The sequence below is a fragment of the Triturus cristatus genome, unplaced genomic scaffold (assembly GCF_964204655.1).
Source record: "Triturus cristatus unplaced genomic scaffold, aTriCri1.1 SCAFFOLD_205, whole genome shotgun sequence".
Taxonomy (NCBI): domain Eukaryota; kingdom Metazoa; phylum Chordata; class Amphibia; order Caudata; family Salamandridae; genus Triturus; species Triturus cristatus.
This window is the reverse complement of record NW_028187869.1, coordinates 691,317-715,347: the sequence shown is the minus strand read 5'-3', so window position 1 is coordinate 715,347 and position 24,031 is coordinate 691,317. Positions and strand designations below refer to the sequence as shown.

At 48.5% G+C, this 24,031-nt stretch overlaps 1 pseudogene across 1 annotated transcript in view; it reads right to left on the bottom strand.

Annotated features, from left to right (window-relative positions):
• LOC146770463 (E3 ubiquitin-protein ligase TRIM39-like) overlaps positions 1-24,031 on the bottom strand; it is a 127,564-nt pseudogene that overhangs the window by 36,533 nt on the left and 67,000 nt on the right. The window contains exons 5-6 of the transcript XR_014975672.1: positions 22,823-22,843; positions 22,701-22,727 (exon numbers count right to left, since the gene is read on the bottom strand). The product of XR_014975672.1 is annotated as an E3 ubiquitin-protein ligase TRIM39-like (transcript). The remainder of the gene's footprint in view (positions 1-22,700; positions 22,728-22,822; positions 22,844-24,031) is intronic.

Here is a 24,031-nt window from a genome sequence, read left to right as displayed (position 1 = left end):
TCACTACCCCTAACTCCGCCTATTCTGGAAAACCCTTTCAATGCCTAAACCCCACCCATGCCCTACCCCTTAAAACACCGTGTAGGAGAGTAGGATCTGCTTCACATGTTTACCCCTACTTTTTGCTGGTGTTTCACTGTTTTTCGACTTTAGTCTGGCTGGGACCCTGCTATTCAGGGCCCCAGCCTAGCTGCTTCCTCTCTAAATTGATTCCATGTACTGTAGGTACATTACAGATTGGATCTGGAGTGCCCTTATAAGTCCCTAGTATATGGTATACTATGTACCCAGGGTATACGTACCCCAGAGGCCTACAAGGGAGTGAAGCATGTATTATGCCACCCCTGGAAAGTCACCCAAAATGACACCACAGGTCTGCTACTGCAGCCTGGGTAAGGTGGTGCAGGCACCCCTTACAGAGATATAGGTTCACTATATCTCACCATATACTGCACATAGAAACCGATCAGTCACCCCTATGGCAGGCCTTATCAATCCTGAAGGCAGGGTGCTGGGGTTTATGTGAGAGGGTGCCCAGGCATGAGCTGAGCCCCTCTGCAGCCTTCGGAATCAATCCTCCGGGGTTATCAGTAGTGCAGCCTGACCATATACTCTTAAGTGCATTATAAACAAACAGTAAATGCTAACTTTAGACTGGCTGCACGGAAACATGTTGTGTTTGGTGTCAAACACCTTGTAATCATACCCCTCACACCTGGTGTGGGAGTGTGATCCCACCCTTCTAGAGGGAGAGACATGACAGCACTGGTCTACCCGGTAGAAACCTAATAGAGCCCTGGCATCACAAAGTAGGTGCTGCAGACACGGGTCTGGCCTCCTGCTGCTGACCGAAACTCCAGCAGGAGAGGCCTGGACAATAGGTTTCCTGTCACCGGAAGGTGTAACCACCTCCCAGACAGGCTTATGTGTATTGGGGCTGGGTGGGAGCACTCTCAGAGTGCTTTGAAGTCCTGCTCTAGGGGCACATTTGGTGTCCCTGTGCATAGTCCAGCTCAAACCTGTTCAGGGGCTTCCAGCCCCTGCTCTGGCGTGAAAATGGACAAAGGAAATTGGTGCAGCCACACCTTTTTCCAAACCCTCCCATAGGTGGGTCCCTAGAGCTAGTCCAACCCCTTCCTTGGGTATAAGTAAGGAACCTCTGTAACCAGAACTTTAGATTACCCTGGACGAAACTCTGAAGCTGAATCCTTGACCTTCAACGCTCTGCTAAAGACCAGAGGACTGAAGAAATCTCGCTTGGGATCAAGGAGTGACTCCTCTGCTTGGCAGGCACCAACGAAGCATTTTGCCGGTCTGCGTCATCGAAGCTCCTGCCGGACTCCGAAGTATTTGCAGCCCAGGAAGAGGATTTCCAGACATCTCAGAGGCCGACCCGAGTCCCCAGCAAAGCGGAGACCCACAGCCCTCATGAGTAGCGTGGAACCGGAACGCCTGGTCACCGTGCTTTTCTGCAAGTGCATGGACTTCTCGATGTCTCTTGAAGTCATGCTTGGGCTCACTTGTAGCCCCCACCTAGAGCACTGAATCCACCGAAGATTGTCGGCCTAGTCACCCCGAGTGACCCGTGGGCCGCCATTTTGTGTTTCGTCTCGAGGTCCCTTTGCAATCCCTGATCCGTTGACTGGTGGGTCCCTGAGGGGGTAGCTTTCATTTTCCTTGGGCATCCCTGGTTGCTCCAGACGTGCCCTGACTCCCAACCAAGTGGTGAGTCCCCCAGACCTTGCTGGTCTGAACCAAAGAATTTCTTCACTTTCTGCGTGGGTTGCTGTTGCCAAGGCTTGTTGTGTCCAATCCAGGCACCGACGCTGCAGCACTCGACATCCTTCATGGAACAGCTCGAATCCAGCTCCTGGTTGTCCTCGACGCCTCCTGGTCCTCGTGGCTGAAGAGTTAAGCTTCACCTCTTTCACCTGAAATCACCCGACATCGGTGGGCATCTGCCCATCGCCTTCCTGGTCACTGGCTAGAGACCCAGACTCTGTCCCCTCTGCTTCCAGGTTCTTCTCATCTCTGATCCAGGCTTGGATCTCTTCAGACACTTCGCATCTTCACGGCAGCAGCACTTCTTCGCCAGCTTCTATTGAAATCGACGACGCGACCCGACACCATTTGACAGCCGGCTTCCCTGGGTGAGGTAACACGAGTACTTCGGTGCTACTGTGGGTGTTGGCCCTAGAACTTCCTAAGTCCCAAAGGGTTTGGTCCTGACTCAATTCTAAGTGTCCCTAATCTTTAAAAATCTAACTGCAACTTTCCCCATAGAAGCTAACGGGAGCTCGCGGCTGTGTTCTCACACTGCACACGGCCCCCGTGGGTACCCTGTGTCACTACCTTGGGGTCCCAGCGATTCTATAGGCTCTAGTACTTGTGTCTAGTTAAGTCGTGGTTCTTATACCACTATTTTAGTATATGGTTTGGCTCGCCCCTAGGGCCTGAAGTGTATTTGTGCTATTTTACTGTGATATTTGAAGTGTAACTTATGTGTTTTGACCTCTAGTCTCATAAAGAGACTAGGAGGGTGTGTTTAGAAATAAATACATATATTGTGTATATATACCTGGTGTGGATGTCTTTCATTTAGGCACTCAAGAGATTATAGACTGGTAAAACAAGCTGCTTTACATTCCTTCAAGACTTAGCCTGAAAGCTGCTCTCCATAGCTACCACTAGGATAGCTTTCAATAAAGGTTGTCTTTAACCTATAACCAATAAGGGGTTGTTTGGACTGGTACAGGGTGCCCACTATAATTAGTGGACAGCATATACCAGGCCAACTTCTCACATTGGTGTGCAGCGTGTGGGATTCCAGCTTGCTATTGTTTTACCAGATAATCTCAATTGAGTGTCTAACTGAAAACCACTAAAGGTACCCTAAGTACATATAATACAAGCTTTAGAATACAGTAAGTTCTACTGAACTTAGAGTTGTGTGTTAAGGGCTTAGCACACCCTTTCTACAACTCAAGAGAGTTTAGTAGGCCACACTAGAGTTGGTAGTGCAATACACCACATCACACTAGTAATGTCTTCAAGGCCAGAAACCAGTAGGTCCCTGCCAGAAGTCAATGGGCTTCTAGAATCCCAGTATGATAACCTCCCATTCATGGAATAGAGAGCATTGTGTACAACTAGGAAACTGAAGACAGGCAAAAGCCCAACCACCCAGCATCTCATAGAGGGACTCAGGCTGGATGACCTTAGCAGATCTTTAGGATCTGAAGGGGTAGGCAGAGTGGGTGGGACAGCACCTGAGGAAGGGCCTAGGGGTGGAACTCCCCATGACCTGACCTCTGATGCTGGCCAGGCAGATTACAATGATCTGGGCCTGTAAAATCTAATTCCCCTAGAAGGTGATGGAGAGGACCACAATGGACCTCTATTTGTCCCTCCTGGAAGAGTTGGTGGTGGGCCTAGAAGGTCAAGATCTCCCTCAGTGGAGTCTAACCATTCTAACTCATCTGTAGGGACCTCTATCTCTTCTCATAGGAGGGAACCCTCTCAGGAGAGGACGGAGAGACTCCTGAAGTATGAGGAAGCTCAGCTTAAAATAAGACAGCAGCAGGTAGCCCTACATAAGGAGGCCCTAGAGCTCTACAGAGCTAGAAAAAAGTTGGGACTAGAGTCCCATGGTGGCAGCAACATCCCTAGAGATAGGGAGAGGTCTCATGACCATAGAAACCTGAATAAGATTGTCCCTCCCTACCAGAGTGGATAACTGCACTGGAAAGGGCCTGTAAAGTACAAAGGGTCCCCCCCCCAGGAGCAGTGGGCAGCAATCTTATGGCTCTCCTTTGCAGACAAAGGTAGAGATAAGCTCCTCACTGTTGGAGAGGAGGAGGCAGATGATTACAACAGTCTGAAGAGTGCCTTGATTGATGGGTTTGGCCTAACCACTGAGAAAGTTACTCACAAGGGATACTCAAAAGGCACCGAATCAAGACTGGGTAGACTTTGTAGATTGTGCTACTAAGGCTCTGGAAGGTTGGTTACTTGGCAGTAAAGTGCATTACTTTCAAGGACTGTACAATTTAATTATGAGGGAGCAGATCTTTAATAATTGTCAGAATCAGCTGTTGCACCAGTACCTGGTGGACTCAGATCTGACCTATCCCCAAGAATTGGGAAAGAAGGCAGACAAGTGGGTCAGAACCAGGGTGAGGCAGAAGGTACAGAACCAAGGTGGTGAACCCAAGAAGCAAGATCCTAAAAACTCTGACAAGGGTGGGGACAAGGGTAAAGACCAGAAGTCTTCTCAAGGGCCCCAGAAATCTTCTTCAGATGGGGATTCACAGCCTAACAAGGGAAAAGGTCAAAAGAAACTGTGGTGCAAAATCTGTAAGCAGAAAACTCACTGGACAAGTGACTGCACCAAGTCCAAAGAATCCACTCCAGCCACCATTGCCCGTAAGGCAACTGTTCCCCCTAGTACAGCTACAATTGGTGGTGGTAATGTTCAGAATAAGAGTGTAGTAGGGTTGACCCTGGGTTCTGAGATGGACTCTGGCCTAGTCAGAGTTCCAACTCAGGCTGTTCTTGTCTGTGATGGGGGCATGGATATGTCCTCCTTTGGGAGTCCCAGTAGTCTGGGCAAATACAGACAACAGCCTTTGATAAATGGAAGAGAGGCTTTGGCATTCAGGGACACAGGAGCAAGTGTCACAATGGTGACAAAAGATCTTGTGGATCCTGGGCAGATTATACTTGGTGAAATGTACCAAGTGACCAATGCTAGCAATGTCAGGACAGACCATTCTCTGGCAGTTGTTAACTTCTCCTGGGGAGGGGTAACTGGCCTTAAGAAGGTTGTGGTAAGTGCAGACCTACGAGTACAGTGCTTGCTTGGCAATGATCTAGAATCTTCAGCTTGGGCTGAAGTGGAGCTCAGGACACACGCAGAAATGTTAAGGATCCCTGCTCATGTCTTTGCTGTGACTAGGTCACAGGCCAAAATGTCAAACACTGGACAGGCCCTGGATTCTGGAATAATGGACCAGGTGCCTCCTAAGAGGAGGAGCAGTAGGGTTAAGGCAGTGCCTTCCCACTTGACTCAGAATGCTGATCAGTCTCCTCAGGGAGATGATCTTGAGCCTGAAGAAGGAACTGTCCCACAGCAGCTTGAACCTGACCAGGTTGAGTTCTTGGGGACAGGGGGCCCTTCCAGGTCTGATCTGAGTCAGGAGCAGAAAACCTGCCCCTCTCTTGAACCCCTCAGAAAGCAAGCTGCTGATGAGGCTGCTGGGAATGCTAGTGGCACCCATAAGATTTATTGGGATGATGGACTCCTTTACTCAGAGAGTAGAGACACCAAGCCTGGTGCATCCAGGAGGTTGGTTATACCTCTGAAGTTTAGGGGCTTCCTATTGACACTAGCCCATGATATTCCCCTAGCAGGACACCTAGGCCAGAAAAAGATTTGGGACAGAATTGTCCCTCACTTTCACTGGCCCCACATGTCTGAAGACACTAAGGAGTTTTGTTGCTCCTGTGTGACCTGCCAAGCCAGTGGCAAGGCAGGTGGAACCACAAAGGTCCCCTTGATACCACTACCTGTGGTGGGGGTTCCTTTTGAGAGGGTTGGGATTGACATTGTTGGTCACATGGATCCTCAGACAGCATCTGGGCACAGGTTTATACTGGTGGTGGACCATGCCACCAGGTACCCAGAAGCCATTCCCCTAAGGACCACTACAGCACCTGTGGTGGCAAGGGCTCTCTTATGTGTGTTCTCAAGAGTAGGCTTTCCTAAGGAGGTAGTATCTGACATAGATGTAAACTTTATGTCAAGTTACTTAACTGCAATGTGGAAGGAGTGTGAAGTGAATTACAAATTCACCACACCCGATCACCCACAATGCAATGGTTTAGTTGAAAGGTTCAACAAAACCTTAAAGGGTGTGATTAAAGGTCTCCCAGAGAAGCATAGGCGGAGATGGGACATCCTTTTACCCTGCCTTTTGTTTGTCTACAGGCAGGTGCCACAAAAGGGGGTTTGTTACAGCCCTTTTGAACTTTTCTTTGGCCATCCTGTCAAGGGTCCTTTGTGTCTGTTGAAGGAGGGATGGGAGTTACCTCTCAAACCCCCTAAACAGGACATAGTGGACTATGTACTTGGTCTCCGCTCCAGGATGGCTGAAAAAGGCTACTAAAAACCTTGAGGCTAGCCAGGAATACCAAAAAGCCTGGCATGACCAAAAGGCTGTACTGACTGTATACCAGCCAGGACAGAAAGTGTGGGTGTTGGAGCCTGTGGCACCAGCAGCCTGTCAAGAATTCCTGTCATACGAGGGGAGGAAAACGGTAACCAGCGAAAACGGACTACATCTCCCAGGATGCTTAGCGGTTGAGAGGTTATGTAAACAGGAGAGCTGTTACATAACTCAAGGGAAACACGCCCTTATGTAAACAGGAGAGCTGTTACATAACTCAAGGGAAACACGCCCTTATGTAAACAGGAGAGCTGTTACATAACTCAAGGGAAACACGCCCTTATGTAAACAGGAGAGCTGTTACATAACTCAAGGAAAACACGCCCTATAAAGGGAGGAACCGGGAGGTACAAGGCTGTCGGATATTGTGTTTACACCGACGTACCTGCTTCGTGAAGAGCAGTGTTCCGGAGTGGTGCTCCAGTAAGGCAAGAACGGAGGTAGGTCGAGTCGTTACTCCCTGGGCCGTGTCTTGCCCCATCGTCACCTGTGAAGGACCCGGAAGCTCTACCGGTCAACCATTGAGCTTCGCTTTTTGACTCGGCTGAGTCCAAGCGCAGTGGCGCTTTTGCTGGTTGGAGTCGTAACTCCCAGCCCGACCAGAGACACAGGGACTGCCAGCTGTAACGCACACCAGGAGGTGTTTGCCGCGTTACAGACTCGGAAGTCCACAGGATCGATCGAGCGGCTGCTCTCGGTTCAGTCTTCTTGCTTGTGATTGGGGTATCGGTGACGCATCACCAGGAGGTGACCCCGCGTCCCGGTGCAGTCTGAGGAAGAGGTTGAGCGGCTGCTCCCTTCAGGTAGAGACCCCGGCTGGGTGTTTCCCTGACTCCTCGATTCTCCCCAACACTCTTCGTGCCCCTCACAGCCTACCGATTGGCATTGTCGGCCATTTCATTTCTGCCCTCTGTTGGCATACGCCGGGATCGGCGTATATGCAGAGGACGGTTAGGACCATCCGTGCTGTGGGCTGGTAACGTACTTAGCCTGGAGGATTCCAGTGACTATAACTTTTGTTTGTTCTTTGTATTTTATTTGCCTTCATTAAAAGAACTAACCCTTCACAAGTGGTTGCGTCCTCATTGTCGTGTCTGTTAAACGATCCTGAGACGTTCAGGGCGTTACAAAATATCCGACCTTAATAACACTAACTGTCTCCCGGTCGATAAACAGACATGGCAACACTTGATGATGTGCTGGCTGCTTTAGTGGCCATGCAAGTTGAAGTGGCTGCCTCTAGGCAAGAAGCAGCCGATGTAAAAGCCAGACTGGATGCTATCCAATTGGACCCGCTCACGCCCAGCACCTCCCTCACGAACCAGACCCCTGCGGTAGTAGTGGAAATGCCGGTAGCCATCCCCTTGGCAACACCAGAGAGGTACAGTGGGGATCCTAACACAGTGCAGGTATTCCTCACACAAGTGGCGCTACATTTATCGTGCAAACCAAAGGCAAACCAAAGGCGTTCCCCACGAGTCAGGCTCGTGTGGCTTTCCTTATATCCTATTTGGCTGGAAACGCGGCACAATGGGCCGTACCTCTGGTGAGCAGGGACGACCCCCTCTTATGTGATTGGGGTGCTTTTCGCGAGGAATTCCTGAAGGTATTCGACAGAAGGGCTGACTCGTACACGGCGGACCGTGAAATGCTTGAGTTGAGACAGGGATCCAACGACCTGGTGCAGTATCTCAACGCGTTCCGAAGGCTGGTTGCGGAAACCAAGTGGCCTGTTGCTAAACAGACGGCGCTCTTCCATCAAGGGCTGTGCGATGAGCTCAAGGACGCCGTGGCTCATATTGACCCTCAACCCAAGACATGTGAGGGCCTTATCAACCTGGTATTACGGCTGGAACATAGGCTAAGTGAAAGAAAGGGGGATCATGGGAGAAAAGGAAAATCCCTTCCATCCTATGTGACGGTGGGAAGTCCTGAAACTTCCACCGCATCCAAGGGAGAACCCATGGACATCAGCGCAATACGAGCGAGCCTCACAGCCACGGAGAAAGAGTCACGCCGTAAACAAGGATTGTGCCTATATTGTGGCAAAAAAGGCCACTACGTACGTGAATGCCCTGCCAAACCGAAGACGTCACGTTATCGGGCCAACCGGTCGGTAACAGCCGTGGTGGACATACCGGCGGAAAACTAGAGGACTCCAAGACCAGAGAAGGGGCATCTCGGAGTCACTCATCCATCCCTTCACTTTCCAACTCGGTCACTAAGGGACAACGACACCTGTTTATCACGGTGCACGTGGGAGTGCATGACCAGTGGATACCCGTTGTGGCCATGGTGGATTCAGGGGCCACTGGCATGTTTATGGACCACAACGAGGCATGCAGGCTAGGGCTAGTGCTTCTTCCCAAAGCAGTACCCGAAGACGTCTATGCGGTAGACGGAAGGCGATTGGTGACGGGGCCCATCGGACAGCACACGGGGGTCCTTCCGATGAGATATGGGAGGAACCATTTGGAACAAATCGATTTTAACATCATCCGAGCTCCCCAATATGGCGTCATATTGGGATTGCCGTGGCTACAGAAACACAACCCCTTTGTGGATTGGCCAACACATCGCATCGAAATGACGTCACCGTATTGCATCCTGCATTGTGGAATAAGAACGGAATCCCTTGACGCAGATGAGAGCGGGGGTCAGACGGTGGCTACAGCGGCAGAAAAAGATGTGGCTCTCCCCCAGGCTTATCACAGTTTTGAGGATGTATTTGATGAGGTGAAGGCGGAAGTGCTACCACCACATAGACAGTTTGACTGCCAGATCGACCTGGTGCCAGGGGCCAGCGTTCCCAGCGGCAGGCTGTATGCCCTGACGGAGCCTGAAAACGTGCATCTCCGGGGGTACCTGGATAAACTCCTCAAGCTAGGATTCATCCGCCCGTCCAAGTCTCCGGCCGCCTCGCCACTCTTCTTCATCCCGAAGGCTAATGGGGAGCTGAGAGCCTGTGTGGACTTTAGGGCATTGAATGCGATAACCATAAAAAATCGGTACCCCTTGCCTCTCATCAGTGTACTTCTGGAACAGGTCAAGAAAGCTCGTATCTACACCAAGTTGGATTTGAAAGGGGCATACCATCTGGTGCGCATGAGGGACGGAGACGAGTGGAAGACCGCCTTTAAGACCAGGTTCGGCCTTTTTGAGTACCTCGTCATGCCGTTCGGTCTGTGCAACGCCCCGGCAGCCTTTCAGTACTTTTTGAATGAGGTATTCAGAGAGGAGTTGGACATCTACGTGGTCGTATATATCGACGACATCCTCATCTATTCGTCACGTGTGCTGTGAAGAAACAAACACTTCTTGAATGTCCTTCCAGTGAGACACAATAAGGAGGAGGGGTGAGTGTCGGGACTCAGATTCAAGCTAGGGGCGCACACAGACATGAAGGCTCACTGCTGAGGAGGCAGGAAAGAGCAGACCCGGACAGGCCGACGGTAAAGCACCTTTCTCTCAGGAAAAGGTGCAAACACAGACCCTCTTCAGAAAGACGAGCGCGTGAGAGAAAGCACCCTTCGGAACCAGCAGAATACAACCCCTTAGTGCGCAGTGGCAGAAGAAGTCCACACACGATCCAGTTCACGCTTTGCAGCACACCGCACGTCGCACGCCAGAGGAGCCGGAGGAGCAAGAGAGAGAGAGAGAGCGCGGCGCTGAACCAGCGCCGACGCCACCACCGCTACTGCCACCGCTAGTTACGGACATCGAAGAAACGGAGCTGAGCAGAGTTGAGGCGGCGCTGGTGCCGTCATCTCCATCGCCGTTACCGCTTTTACCGGTACAGGCATCGCCACCAGACACCGTTACCACCAGCTGCTATCAATCACTGCTGCAGCGCCATTGTTCCGTAGAGCCCCGCAGAGCCAGCGACGGCCAGTAACGGGACTTGCATCAAGCATCCACTAAACCACTAAATCATTGGAGATGGAGAACGCACAGCGGTGAATCTGTACTTTACGGTGAGCGCAAAGGGGGGAGCGCAGCGATACTCCTTCACCTAAGGAGCGGGGCTTGCTTCTACCTTTCCACTTTCACGCTTAGCTATTGGAAGTGCGGTGAGGACCATGTAAAAAAAAAAAAAAAAGCAGAGGGGGTAAACTAGAGCAGGAGGTGCAGAGCAGAGAGGCGCAGCGAACTAAGGCGTCAGCAGCCCTGGTTGTAAATAGTGGTCTGATACCACTAAAACCACTGAAGGGCGTTTGTCAAGTTAACTGCTAAGCACTATTTATCCTATTTAACCTGCTCGGACATTCCCCTGACTGCTTGTTATTGGGCTTCTCTTAACACGCTTTTAACACGCTTAGCCCTAGCGATATGAGATCAGGGCGGATCCGCGGTTGCCCCATGAACAAAGGGGGGGCAAATAACCGCATGAAGAAAGGTAAGAAAGGCAAAGCATCACAGAATGAGCTGGATGGCACAAGCGAAAAGCCATTGTCTAAATCTAGGCAATTAAGCCAGAAGGAAGGCTCACTAATTGACTTAACAAACATCAATTCTAATAGCCTGTGCAGTGAGCAATTGACACAGGGAAAAAAAGGCAGCAGAACAAAAACCAGTATTGCACTGCTCCAACCGAAAATCTACACAAAGTTTCATTTCTTAAAAAATGCGGCGGACACCCTTCTCTCAAACACCAATGAATCTTTAGGCTTACAGCAACCCATCGAACCATCTCAGCCTACTCAGCCTGTGCAGTGCTCTGGCCTGCAACCAGTCAATAACAGCAACGGAAGCAACGGAAGCCCCTGCCATACGGTTCGGGGGCTATTACAAGTGACATCAACCCCTCAGCGTGACGAAAGCTGCACTACAAGGGGCAGGATAACCAAAGGGCCTCTGTCAGGAACAAAAATCCTCTTAGAAGCAAATCTGATCCAAGTGCATAGGGCAGAGAACAACAACAAAAAAGATTGTCCAACAGATATTCTTTACAAAAGCTTCACAGTCCCTTGCACCCATCTCAATGAAACCTCTTGCGAGGGCAATACAGTTGGCAATACAGTTGGCACAGGAGACGAAGCCAACGGTTCTATGAATAGTATAGCAAAAAACAAAGAACTTATAAAGCATCCCAGCAACTACAACTACCCAAATGAAAATACAAAAAAAGAGTGCTGGGAAATAAATGATCCAATTCTGAGAAACCAAAACCTAACTGAAATTGAACAAGTAATGGACCATGAAAGCATGTTGAGGCCTGGCAAGAACATGGCCCGCACAGATAGGTTATCAACCTCGCCACTGGAGGCAACCGAATTATCCTCATTCCTGGGAAAGGAAGAATGGGAAGATCTTCTAGCTGCATATACGCAAGACAAAGGCAAAAGCAAGTCAATCATCAAAACGCTGAATACGCCTATCACAATAAGCGATATTTCATATGAACATCCAGTGACGGACGAGGAGGCACCAAAGATGGGTCAAAAAAGCCCCACAACTTCTGACACTCATGAAGAAATTCCAAAGCATGAAAATGCCTGGTGCAGTCTGCTTAATACTATACAACTCTTAGTAGAAGCCCTCAATTATCAATCGGATAAAATGGACACTCAACTGACGCTACTTGACACACTGGCTGTATTTGTGGTTGCCATTGACGGGAAATTGGGCACGCTAAACACGCTTCTTCAAAACAATTTGGCTCAGCCGAATCAAGGATCTGGGAATACAATAGAAGGGTGCGGATGCAGCCCAATTATCGACAAATTGGCAACCTTACCGACGATTTTGAGCAATCTGTGCACACAGCTTAGAAAGCCATCCAAGTACAGACAATGCAACCCTCGTAACAGCTCCACTGTGGCCGACACAAACAACTCAAGGATTAATGAAACGCCGGTGAGCAACAGACAAGGCATTTGCAATCCAAGAGCAATAAACACAGGGATCTGTGCACCCGGAACAACAGAAATGCCACTCTCTGCAAACCCCGAGGAAGAAAAAGAAAGCCCAATAACGAACGCCAAACAAAGACGAGCAAAAAAACGTAAAGGCAGGAAACAAAAAATTGCTTCTCAACGTAAAGGCTTTATGCACCTCTTTGGGAATGTTCCAACCATGGAACAAGGCGCAGCTCAATCTGAGCATGCCTTGTGCCCACCGGAAAGTGATGAAGCCTTTAGCACATCTGAGACTCCCACTAAGGCAAAAACCCCTATTAAGACGGGGAGGCACATTAACCCCAAAACAAAAACCATGGAACCACCCGGGATTCGCATTCAAAAAGAGCTCGAAATAGGTACACAAAATTCACATCTCCAATCCGGTGTAGCTCGCAAAACTCTCTGTGAATCTAGTGTGAATCAAGCACAAAAAAGTGGCGGACAGCACGATCCCAACTTACAGCAAACAAAAAACCAAGAACATCCTGGGAGCAATCAGGGATCAGAAAAGGCAGAGATAGATATAAGGCAATCAGCAAGTAATCCATTGAAAAAAACCCAAGGAGCATCGCCCACGAAGAGAGAAGAAGAAACAACATCTACTATAGGGCCAATGGATTCAGCATGTAACATCTCCAGGCCAGGCGAAACGCGCCACTCAGCCGGGCATCCAGTACTGACCAAGTATATAATCAGTCGTGACTTAAGAGTAACCGCGCCCAACGCAATTCAGGCGAATACAAACGCAAAACGCTTAGTAGAGGACAAGCGTCTCAGCCCCCTCAAAAAGGAGGGTGGACAGTCAAATGAACAAAGAATCGCTCAGGCTCTGGTACGAAGCCAAATACCTGGTCGAGAGCTAAGAATCACTGCATCTAACCCTTGCCAAATGAAAACAACTGCAATAAGACTAGTAGAGGACATGCGATCCAGCCAACCAAAAACAGAGAGCGAGCAGACAAGCGAACAAGGTCACACAACTGGCGTTGTTTGGTTCAATCCGAACTACAACTCGCAAGGAAGACATGACATACTGAATAGGGGCAACATCCTGCGACTGCTATCTCATGTCACCTCTCTGGCAGAAGTAAAAAGCTCAGACCTGGTATCCATTGAATTTGTAGTCGATGAGCACACAGGAAGAGAAAAAACAAACGCAACTTGGACAACCTTGGCAACCTCACAAAAAATATACGCTGAGGCAGAAACCTTCAAAAACTGGGGAATCACAATAGAACCATACGTAAAGCCTAGATACCCTGAAATTCTTGCCCCGGTGGAAAAAAAGGCAGAATCAACTACTACTAATAGCCTCAGAAACTCGGTCCTGAGAGGCGCGGCAGGGCCAGAAGGTGAAAAGGTTGATCAATACAACGAGAGCGCCCGTCGCATAGTAGACGAACACCCACAATCATCGGGACTGCTTGACCCAAGATGGATAGCCAGAACCTTAAATAACAACGAATGACAAACCGGGCCCAAGTTAAGGGATGCCGCACCCGACTCATTAAGAACATGTTCATGGAATATCAATGGCTTGGCCGCCAAAATATCAGACTCAGAGTTTATGACATATATCAGGAACTTCGACGTCGTGGCATTCCAAGAGACATGGCTTGCTGACCCCCCGCATCTACACGGCTACTTACGCTTTTTCACCGCTGCAAAAAGGACAGCCAAATATGGGCACCTTCAAGGCGGTCTAGTAACTTACATAGCAGCCACAAGCATTTTGACAGCAAAAGAAGTTGGTCCAACCCTCACAGCATTGCTGGCGGTAAACATTCACTTGCCACAACTTACAACAGGCCCCACCGAAAATGATATTACTTTAATCAATGTCTACATTCACCCGAGAAAGAAAAGAAAAGAAGCTAAAAATCTTTGCAGCTTCATGGAGTCTTGCATGAGGGAAAGACCCACAACAAATGTTATTCTCACTGGGGACTTCAATCTCAACCTCATGGGCGCTACGCAAGAAGTTGACCTACAAATTCAAAATGCAAATTGGGACATCCCTCCACAAGCGTTTTCACAGATCTCCAAGCAAACAAAGCTAGGTAATAAGATTCTGGAAGATCTGGTCCATTTCAACATCAGGACCTTAAATGGAAGGACATCCGGAGACAATCCCCCAGCTGCAACTTTTCATTCAACAAGAGCAAGCAGTATTTTAGACTATACCTTCATTTCACTTCCTTTATTTCAATTTTTAAAATCATATAAGATAGGTCGCAGCGGAGACAGCGATCATTGCCCCCAAGAAACCATCTTTATAATTGCAAAACCCAACTTCGAACTTTCAAAAGAACCAAAAGAGTCACCCCATACTGTCAATTTAAAAAAAATCAAGTATTCAGCAGTAATAGACGGAGCTTTAGGGGAAAGAGCAATACAGCATTTTGGTAGTTATACTGGATACAGCAAAATCACAAACTGGGAACATTTTACTGATACCATGTCAATGTACGCCACAAGACCTAAAATACAACCACAATTAAGCAATGGAAGATCGTGCAAATTTTCCCGAGAACATAAAAGAAAAATCAGAGGCATAAAAACCTCAATCTATCGTACAATGAGAGAACTTCAGCAGTATTCTACGAACCTAGTAAAGCGTGATCAACTACGGAAATTAAAATTAACACTGAAAAAATCAAAATGGGAAGCAAACAAATCCGCTGAAGACAACCTATGGGCGAGACTACACTCTGATATCAAACGGAACGATGGGGCAAGGTTCTGGAAATCAATCAACACATTCATAAGACCTATGCACCATGGGGTCTCATCTAACATCTCAGAGGACAAATGGGCAAACTATCTTGGCAACCACTTTCAACAGGCTGCGGGTCACAACCAGGACCATGAGCTTGTCACGCAAAAACCACTAATGAGGGACAGCACAAATTATACAGAAGGGCAGCCTCAAAATGATAGAGAGAATCTGCCGAACTTACAAAACACCATTCAGCGTTTAATAAAGAAGGGAAGAAGAGAGGGAGCACCAGGGCCGAACGGTATTCCGCCAATCCTCTACAAACAAGATGTGGCAGGCTGGGCAACAGCCCTCGAACCACTTTTTTTGGAGATAAGTCACAATAACATCTTGCCAAGCTCCTGGAAGGGCTCTATTATCTCCCCAATTCACAAGGCAGGAGATAAGGCTTCCCCCCAAAACTATCGACTGGTGGCCCTAATTGACATTGAGGCAAAATATTTTGCAGGCATCCTACTAGAAGAGCTGACGGCTTGGGCAACAGAGAGATCCTTAATCCCAACAAACCAGACTGGTTTTGCCAAAGCAGTAGGGACAACGACGAACATCTTGAGCATGGGCTTGCTAATAGATAAGGCAGAATCCAACAAAATGCCCATACACTTCTGCTTCATTGATTACAAGGCTGCTTTTGACAACATAAACCGGAACCTTCTATGGTCTAAACTAAATGATTGGGGGATACCTAGACCCCTTTTGAACCTGTTGATTAATCTCCACACAGAGACCTGGATACAGATAAAGGTAGGGGATGGCTCCGTCCTGTCCAGGCGCATACCGACCAACAAGGGCCTGAAACAAGGCTGCGTCCTGGCCCCCACCCTTTTCAATCTGTTCCTAAGTGACCTTGTCCCTATTTTAAATGGTTGCAACTCCCACGCCCCCAAACTAGGAGGACTACAACTACCTTGCCTACTTTATGCTGACGACATCGTCCTTATAAGCCACACCAAGGTGGGACTTCAGCACCTCCTGAACGCAACACAATGCTATTCAAGCAAAAACGATCTCACAATAAATCTGGAGAAAACCAAGTCAATGACCATCAGCAAGAAAAGAAATAAATCAACATCATGGTATTGGGATAAAACAAGAATCGGAGACACGCCAACATACAAATATCTAGGAGTGAAGATTGATAACGGAGGGCAGTTTTCAGTCCAAAAAACAAGTATTCGAGGGAAAGGGATTTCTTTGGCAATTTCTCTAAAATCTTTAAACAACAAACTTTCTGGCCCGTCTCTCCTGCCCTTGACGCAAGTAATCCGCGCTAAACTTCTCCCAACAATTACCTACGGGAGTGAGGTGCTTAGAGGAAGAGACGCCAAGACCCTTGATAACACCATAACAGCTGCCTACAGGATCATCTTCAGCTTGCCCAAGCAAACCTCACCAGCTCAAATTAGGCTTGAATTTGGCATTGACCAACAGATCCTAGCAAGGCAGGGAGCCTACATGATAGCCTGGGATAAAGTGAGGAAATCGACACAAGGATCATTAAATGAATACTTGTGGAAGGAGTTAGTCCAACACCCGTCCTCGGCGGCAGCCAAGTTCCTACGGGACAGCCTGAAGAATACTGGTTTAGAGCAGCTTTGGGATACCCCATCAAATCATACAACTTTCAAAAAACTGGTCAAAAAATCGATCAAACAGCTTTCATGGACTCACGACAAGGCCGCCCTTTCTAAAAGAACGCATGGATGGATGATCCTAAATTCGTATTTAAAGAAGGTACCACAGCACTATTTTGGCGAGGGATATCCTAAATCCACCAAAATGAGCTTTTTAAAGTACAGGTTAGGCCTGCTCCCCTGCATTCAAAATCTTCCAACCTGGATCAAAAAAAAAATCGAGCCACTCTGTCGGCTATGTGGATCAGGGCAAGAGGATATGCTGCACCTGATCTGCTCCTGTGAGAAACTACGTGACGAACGAAAACTCCTGTTGAAACATCACTTCAACCAGCAAGGGATTCGTACACGTAGAAAGGCAATTCTGGCTTGCTTTTCCTCCCACGATCCTCGCATGAACTGCAGCTTTGTAAAATTTATGAAGGCAGTGGAAAGAAAGATGCCAAAAATTATCTTATAATGGTCCTTGTATCACTGACTCAACACTGCTTGTCGACTGACATTACTGACCATACGAACTCATGAGGGGAATAAAGAAAGAAGAAATTACCTTACTAACATGAAGCGTGCAAATTATATTCTGTTTTATTTAGAATTGTCATTTTTGTATTTTTATCATACCTGTTCTTAATCAACTTTGTACAGCAATGGTTTTAAGTAACTATGCTAATAAAAATTACTTACTTACTTACTTACTTACTCATCTATTCGTCCAGTGTGGAGGAGCACGTACACCACGTCAAAGCTGTGCTCCAAAAGCTGAGGGAAAACATGCTGTTTTGTAAACTCAGCAAGTGTGACTTCCACGTCACATCCGTGGAATTCCTCGGAGTGATGCTGAGTCCAGAGGGACAGGAGATGGCAGAACGAAAGATCAAGGCGGTGAAAGAATGGCCGGTGCCCCAAAGCGTGAAGGACGTCCAAAGTTTCATTGGCTTCGCCAACTTTTACAGGCGGTTTATAGATGGATTTTCAGGAGTGGTGGCCCCAATCACACAGCTACTGAGGAAGTCCAAGGAGTTTGTCTGGTCCCCTGAAGCGAACAAAGCCTTTGAGGCCCTGAAAAGCGCCTTTGGTAAGGCGCCGGTGTTGGCTCACCCCGATCCGGATCTCCCCTACGTGGTGGAAGCGGACGCGTCGGATGTGGCGCTGGGGGCTATCTTGTCCCAACGCAACCACGACACAGGGGTGCTTCATCCCGTTGCGTACATGTCCCGCAAACTCAACGACGCCGAACGCAACTACCATATTGCGGAGAAGGAGCTTCTCGCAATCAAGGACGCCTTCACCGAATGGAGGCATTGGTTGATGGGGGCAAGACATGTGGTATCGGTGTACACAGACCATCGGAACCTACAGTTCATGACGGCCACTAGACACCTTTCTCCCAGGCAGCTGCGGTGGATGATCTTCTTTGCGGGGTTCAACTTCCGCATCACATATCGGCCAGGGACGGAAAACCGGAAGGCGGACGCCCTGTCCCGTCAATCTGCAGTTAAGGAACCATTGCCTGCAACCGAGCGTTCCATCATTTCCCCGAGGATGGTATTGGGGGTTATCCAACCGGATACTTTCCTGAGGGGAATAAAGAGAGGGATCAGGTCATTCGCATGGCGGAGGTGGCTCCTCAGTCACAGAGAATGGCAGCTGAAGGACGGGATACCCCTGAAGGGCAGGTGCCTATTGATACCCACGCCTAGGCTAAGGAAACAAGCATTCATCTGGTGCCATGACTCTCCATGCGCAGGTCATTTGGGCTTTGAAAAAACGGTGGCTAGCATGGGACGGCATTTCTGGTGGCCAACCATGAGAGTGGATGTCAGGAGGTGGGGACAGGAGTGTCCTACGTGTGCTACCATGAAGGCCGACCATGGCCGAACCCAAGGGCTCTTACATCCACTTCCGACCCCGGATAGACCATGGGATAGTATATCACTGGACTTCGTGGTGGGCCTACCGGTAGACCAGGGGATGACGGCAATACTGGTGGTGGTGGATTACTTGACGAAAATGGGGCACTTCATCCCCTGCAAGAGAGTCCCTACGGCCGGGGAATTGGCGTCACTACTCCTAAAGAATGTGGTACGACTGCATGGATTACCTGGGGTGATCGTGTCGGACTGGGGGTCGCAGTTTACTGCGCAATTCTGGAAGACTTGGTGCACTGCGCTGCATGTTAAGACCGCCCTGTCCACCAGCTACCACCCTCAAACGGACGGCCAAACCGAGCGCCTGAACCAAACGCTCAAACAGTATCTGCGATGTTTTGTGGACCAGGGCAGGGAAGAATGGGTCGACTTGCTATGGGTTGCAGAGATAGCCTATAACAACGCCACTCACAGCTCCACACAGTCATCTCCGTTCTATAGCAACTATGGCCAACATCCCAGGTTCTTGCCATTTCTACATCCGTTCAGAGAGGACAGGATTCCCGCCACAGCGGACAGGGTGGCACACATAAAAGACACGTTGATGCGCTCAAGGGCTGTCCTAATAGAGGCCAAGAGAAGATACAAGGCTGTGGCAGATAGGAAGAGAAGGCCCGGGCCACTGTACCGCACTGGAGACTACGTCTGGATATCCACAAGAAACATGAGGTTTCGAAAGAACAGTGTGTTCCATCCCAAGTACATGGGCCCCTATCGAATTACCAAATGTATGGGTCCCGTGAACGTGAAGGTGTGCTTGCCCCAGTCATTGCGGATACACCCTGTCTTTCATGTATCATTGCTCAAACCAGCACCCTCCAAGCCGTCTGGGACACCTAGGCCGGTATGCGTGGAGTCGGAGGTGGAGTATGAAGTGTCGGGCATACGGGCGTCCAAATGGCGCAGGGGGAAGCTGTGGTACCTGGTTGCGTGGAAAGGCTATGGCCTGGAGGAGCATTCATGGGAACCGGCTGAAGGGGTTCATGCTCCGCGCTTGGTCTCCTTGTTCCATCGGCGTTTTCCTGCCAGCGCTGGACCCGTGGGGAGCCGCTGAGAGGGAGGATGTACTGTCAAGAATTCCTGTCATACGAGGGGAGGAAAACGGTAACCAGCGAAAACGGACTACATCTCCCAGGATGCTTAGCAGTTGAGAGGTTATGTAAACAGGAGAGCTGTTACATAACTCAAGGGAAACACGCCCTTATGTAAACAGGAGAGCTGTTACATAACTCAAGGGAAACACGCCCTTATGTAAACAGGAGAGCTGTTACATAACTCAAGGGAAACACGCCCTTATGTAAACAGGAGAGCTGTTACATAACTCAAGGAAAACACGCCCTATAAAGGGAGGAACCGGGAGGTACAAGGCTGTCGGATATTGTGTTTACACCGACGTACCTGCTTCGTGAAGAGCAGTGTTCCGGAGTGGTGCTCCAGTAAGGCAAGAACGGAGGTAGGTCGAGTCGTTACTCCCTGGGCCGTGTCTTGCCCCATCGTCACCTGTGAAGGACCCGGAAGCTCTACCGGTCAACCATTGAGCTTCGCTTTTTGACTCGGCTGAGTCCAAGCGCAGTGGCGCTTTTGCTGGTTGGAGTCGTAACTCCCAGCCCGACCAGAGACACAGGGACTGCCAGCTGTAACGCACACCAGGAGGTGTTTGCCGCGTTACAGACTCGGAAGTCCACAGGATCGATCGAGCGGCTGCTCTCGGTTCAGTCTTCTTGCTTGTGATTGGGGTATCGGTGACGCATCACCAGGAGGTGACCCCGCGTCCCGGTGCAGTCTGAGGAAGAGGTTGAGCGGCTGCTCCCTTCAGGTAGAGACCCCGGCTGGGTGTTTCCCTGACTCCTCGATTCTCCCCAACACTCTTCGTGCCCCTCACAGCCTACCGATTGGCATTGTCGGCCATTTCATTTCTGCCCTCTGTTGGCATACGCCGGGATCGGCGTATATGCAGAGGACGGTTAGGACCATCCGTGCTGTGGGCTGGTAACGTACTTAGCCTGGAGGATTCCAGTGACTATAACTTTTGTTTGTTCTTTGTATTTTATTTGCCTTCATTAAAAGAACTAACCCTTCACAAGTGGTTGCGTCCTCATTGTCGTGTCTGTTAAACGATCCTGAGACGTTCAGGGCGTTACACAGCCCTCCAGGACAAATGGAGTGGCCCCCATACCATTGTTGAACAGAAAGGGGAGGTCACCTACTTGGTAGACCTTGGAACCCCTAGGAGTCCCCACAGGGTACTTCATGTCAACAGACTTAAACCATATGTTGACAGAGCAGACATGGGCTTGCTCATGGCTACTGATGAAGGACAGTATGAAGAAAGTGACCCACTCCCTGACCTGCTTTCTCAGAACCCTGATGATGGGTCAGTTGATGGTGTAGCCTTGGCAGGCAGCCTCACTGCCCAGCAGCAAACTGACTGCAGAAAGCTTCTCAGTCAGTACAGACATATGTTTTCTCTGACTCCAAGTCAGACCACCTGGTGCACTCATGAAGTGGACACTGGGGACAGTCCGCCTGTGAAGAATAAGATCTACAGGCAACCTGACCATATCAGGGACTGTATAAGGACAGAAGTCCAATAGATGTTGGATTTGGGAGTTATTGAACCCTCAGATAGCCCTTGGGCTAGTCCAGTAGTCATGGTACCTAAATCTCACACCAAAGATGGCAAGAGAGATGAGGTTTTGTGTGGATTACAGGGGTCTCAATGCAGTCGCTAGGACTGATGCCCATTCCATGGCAGTTGAGCTAATAGATACTTTGGCCTCAGCCAAGTTTCTAAGCACATTTGACCTGACAGCTGGCTACAGGCAGATCGGACTAGCTGATGATGCAAAGCCAAAGACAGCATTTTCTACCCCTAGTGGGCACTATCAATTTGTGGTAATGCCCTTTGGTTTGAAGAATGCACCTGCCACTTTCCAAAGGTTGGTGAATCAAGTCCTTACAGGCCTGGAAGACTATAGTGCAGCATATCTAAATGATATTGCTGTCTTTAGCTCCACCTGGGAGGCTCACCTGGTCCACCCAAGGAAAGATTTGGAGACCCTGCAAAATGCAGGCCTAACTATCAAGGCTACTAAGTGCCAGATAGGGCAGAGTCAGGTTGTCTACCTGGGCCACCTTGTAGGTGGAGGCCAGGTTCAACCACTACAGAGCAAAATCCAGACCATAATGGACTGGGTTGCTCCCACTACCCAGACTCGGGTGAGAGCCTTCTTAGGCCTGACTGGGTACTATAGAAGATTTGACAAGGGGTATGGATCAATAGTGACACCCCTGAATGACTTAACCTCTAAGAAAATGCCCAAAACGGTTCTGTGGACAGTTACCTATCAAAAGGCATTTGATGACCTGAAGCAGGCCATGTGCACTGCTCCCATTCTGCAAAGTCCTGACTACCCCAAAAAGTTCATTGCCCAAACAGATGCATCTGAGTTGGGGGTAGGGGCTGTACTGTCACAGTTGAATGATGAAAGTCAGGATCAACCAGTAGCTTTCATAAGCAGAAGGTTGACCCCCAGAGAGAAACGTTGGTCAGCCATTGCGAGGGAGCCATTGCGAGGGAGGCCTTTGCTGTGGTTTGGGCTCTGAAGAAGTTGAGGCTATACTTGTTTGGTACTCACTTCATTGTTCAGACAGACCATAAGCCACTCTTATGGCTAAAACAGATGAAGGGTGAAAATCCCAAACTGCTCAGGTGGTCCATTTCCCTACAGGGGATAGACTATACAGTGGAACATAGACCTGGGAGTAACCATGCCAATGCAGATGGACTCTCCAGATATTTCCACTTAGAACATGGAGACTCAACTGGTAAAGGTTAGTTTAATGTCCCTGCGTTAGGATATTGCTGGTTCCATATATGCACCGGTGCTATTTGTATTAAAGAAATTGCAGCACAAGCATCAGCGATCGCTTCTGTAATACCAAAGTGCCCTGGGTGCGCAGAAAGCTTGTACACACGCCTATGGCCCTCCTAGGACACGTTAGGTAATACGCCCCACATTAGCTAGGTCAGCTCTCTCTGACAGAGTGGCATAAAATGAGAGTTGACACTTCCTTGCAACTTTCTTTGACCCAATATGATTTAGACACTCTATTATGGCCGCCTGTGCGTTATCTGCATTGTCATTGCCCGTCCTTCGGCTCTCAATTTCTGGAAGCCTCCACCCAGGGTTAAGAGTTTGTGACTGTCAATAAGAAAGACTTTTACTCACTTGCCCAGGTTTTAATGTACGTCCACTCTGAAAGTAAGAAGAAAATGGAGGAAATGTAAAATCAAATCGAAAAACAAGGAGAAGGTTACACGAAACCATATATTAATATTTATTAAACTTACCCCGTTCTGTAGGAAAAGTGGCTGTTTGGAAAAAAAATTCATACATTAGATCTCAAATCATATCAGTCCATTCTTACTTGTCTTCGTATTAATTGAAACAATCTTCTACCCCCCACCTAATCCCACCATTCCCTCCACATTTACTCATCCTAGTATTCTATGTACCCCTCATTCCTCTGTCCTTTCCACCCCAGCGCCCCACTAGCTGACCAGTGAGCATCCAGGGTTGATATACCAGATGAGTTCCAGGGGGAAGACGCATCCCGGACGTTATTCCAACTCCAAACTTCACAGTACAGGCTGAGAAGTAGGTACCACGGGAATCAGATACAATATTCTGGAACTCAATACTGTATTTGTGGGGCACGTAGGTTAATAATCCACCTATGCTATTCATTAGCAAATTATGTGATTTCCATATTTCCTCCTGCGATGACTAATCCTACTGTCTCTTGTTATGAGATTATATTCCATGTTAGGCTATCAGTTTCATTCCTCTTGTTACTAATCAGAAAACTGTGACAGAAGTTTTGTCTCATACTGACAGGTCAGATTCATTGCTACACTTTAAGAAGACACATTATCTAAAATGGAGGCCTCTTGTCTCACTGGAGTCTTTTATGGCCAGCTTCTTTGTCTGATTTCCAGGTGGATTGTCACCTCTCCTATTGCTTTATAATTCAAGCTCCTCTTTGTCCTTTTCTCGGACATTGATTCCTCTACATATTTTCTAACGTTTTTCACAAAATTGTTCAAATCGCCTCCTTGGGCTGTGACAAGTGAATACAAGAACTAAACCAAAAGCAGTAAATCTTCAGCTAAGCATGGAAGTGATTGCAGGTCAGCCTTGGCAAATGGGCACTCTTACCCTCCACAAAAAAATCCCAAAGAGGGGGTGTGAGGGAATGGGGTCTATTATATGGTGTGGTTGTGCAGCCTCACCTTGTAATACACTTACCAACCCCTTTAAGAACCTATGGTTATGTCTGTTAAACCCTCAGCTCAACCCTGGGTAGCTGTGTCACTGAGCTGTGAGGCTTACACAAAGGAACAAGTGTAAAGCAATTGTACAGCAACAAAACAATAGAAGAAAAAATCAACACGACACTTAAGAAATCCAACAACAATTTATAAAAATAGACAGTATTTTTATAAGAATTTAGACACTAGCAAAAAAAAGAAAAAGACCCATCAGAGGGTCTGGAGATA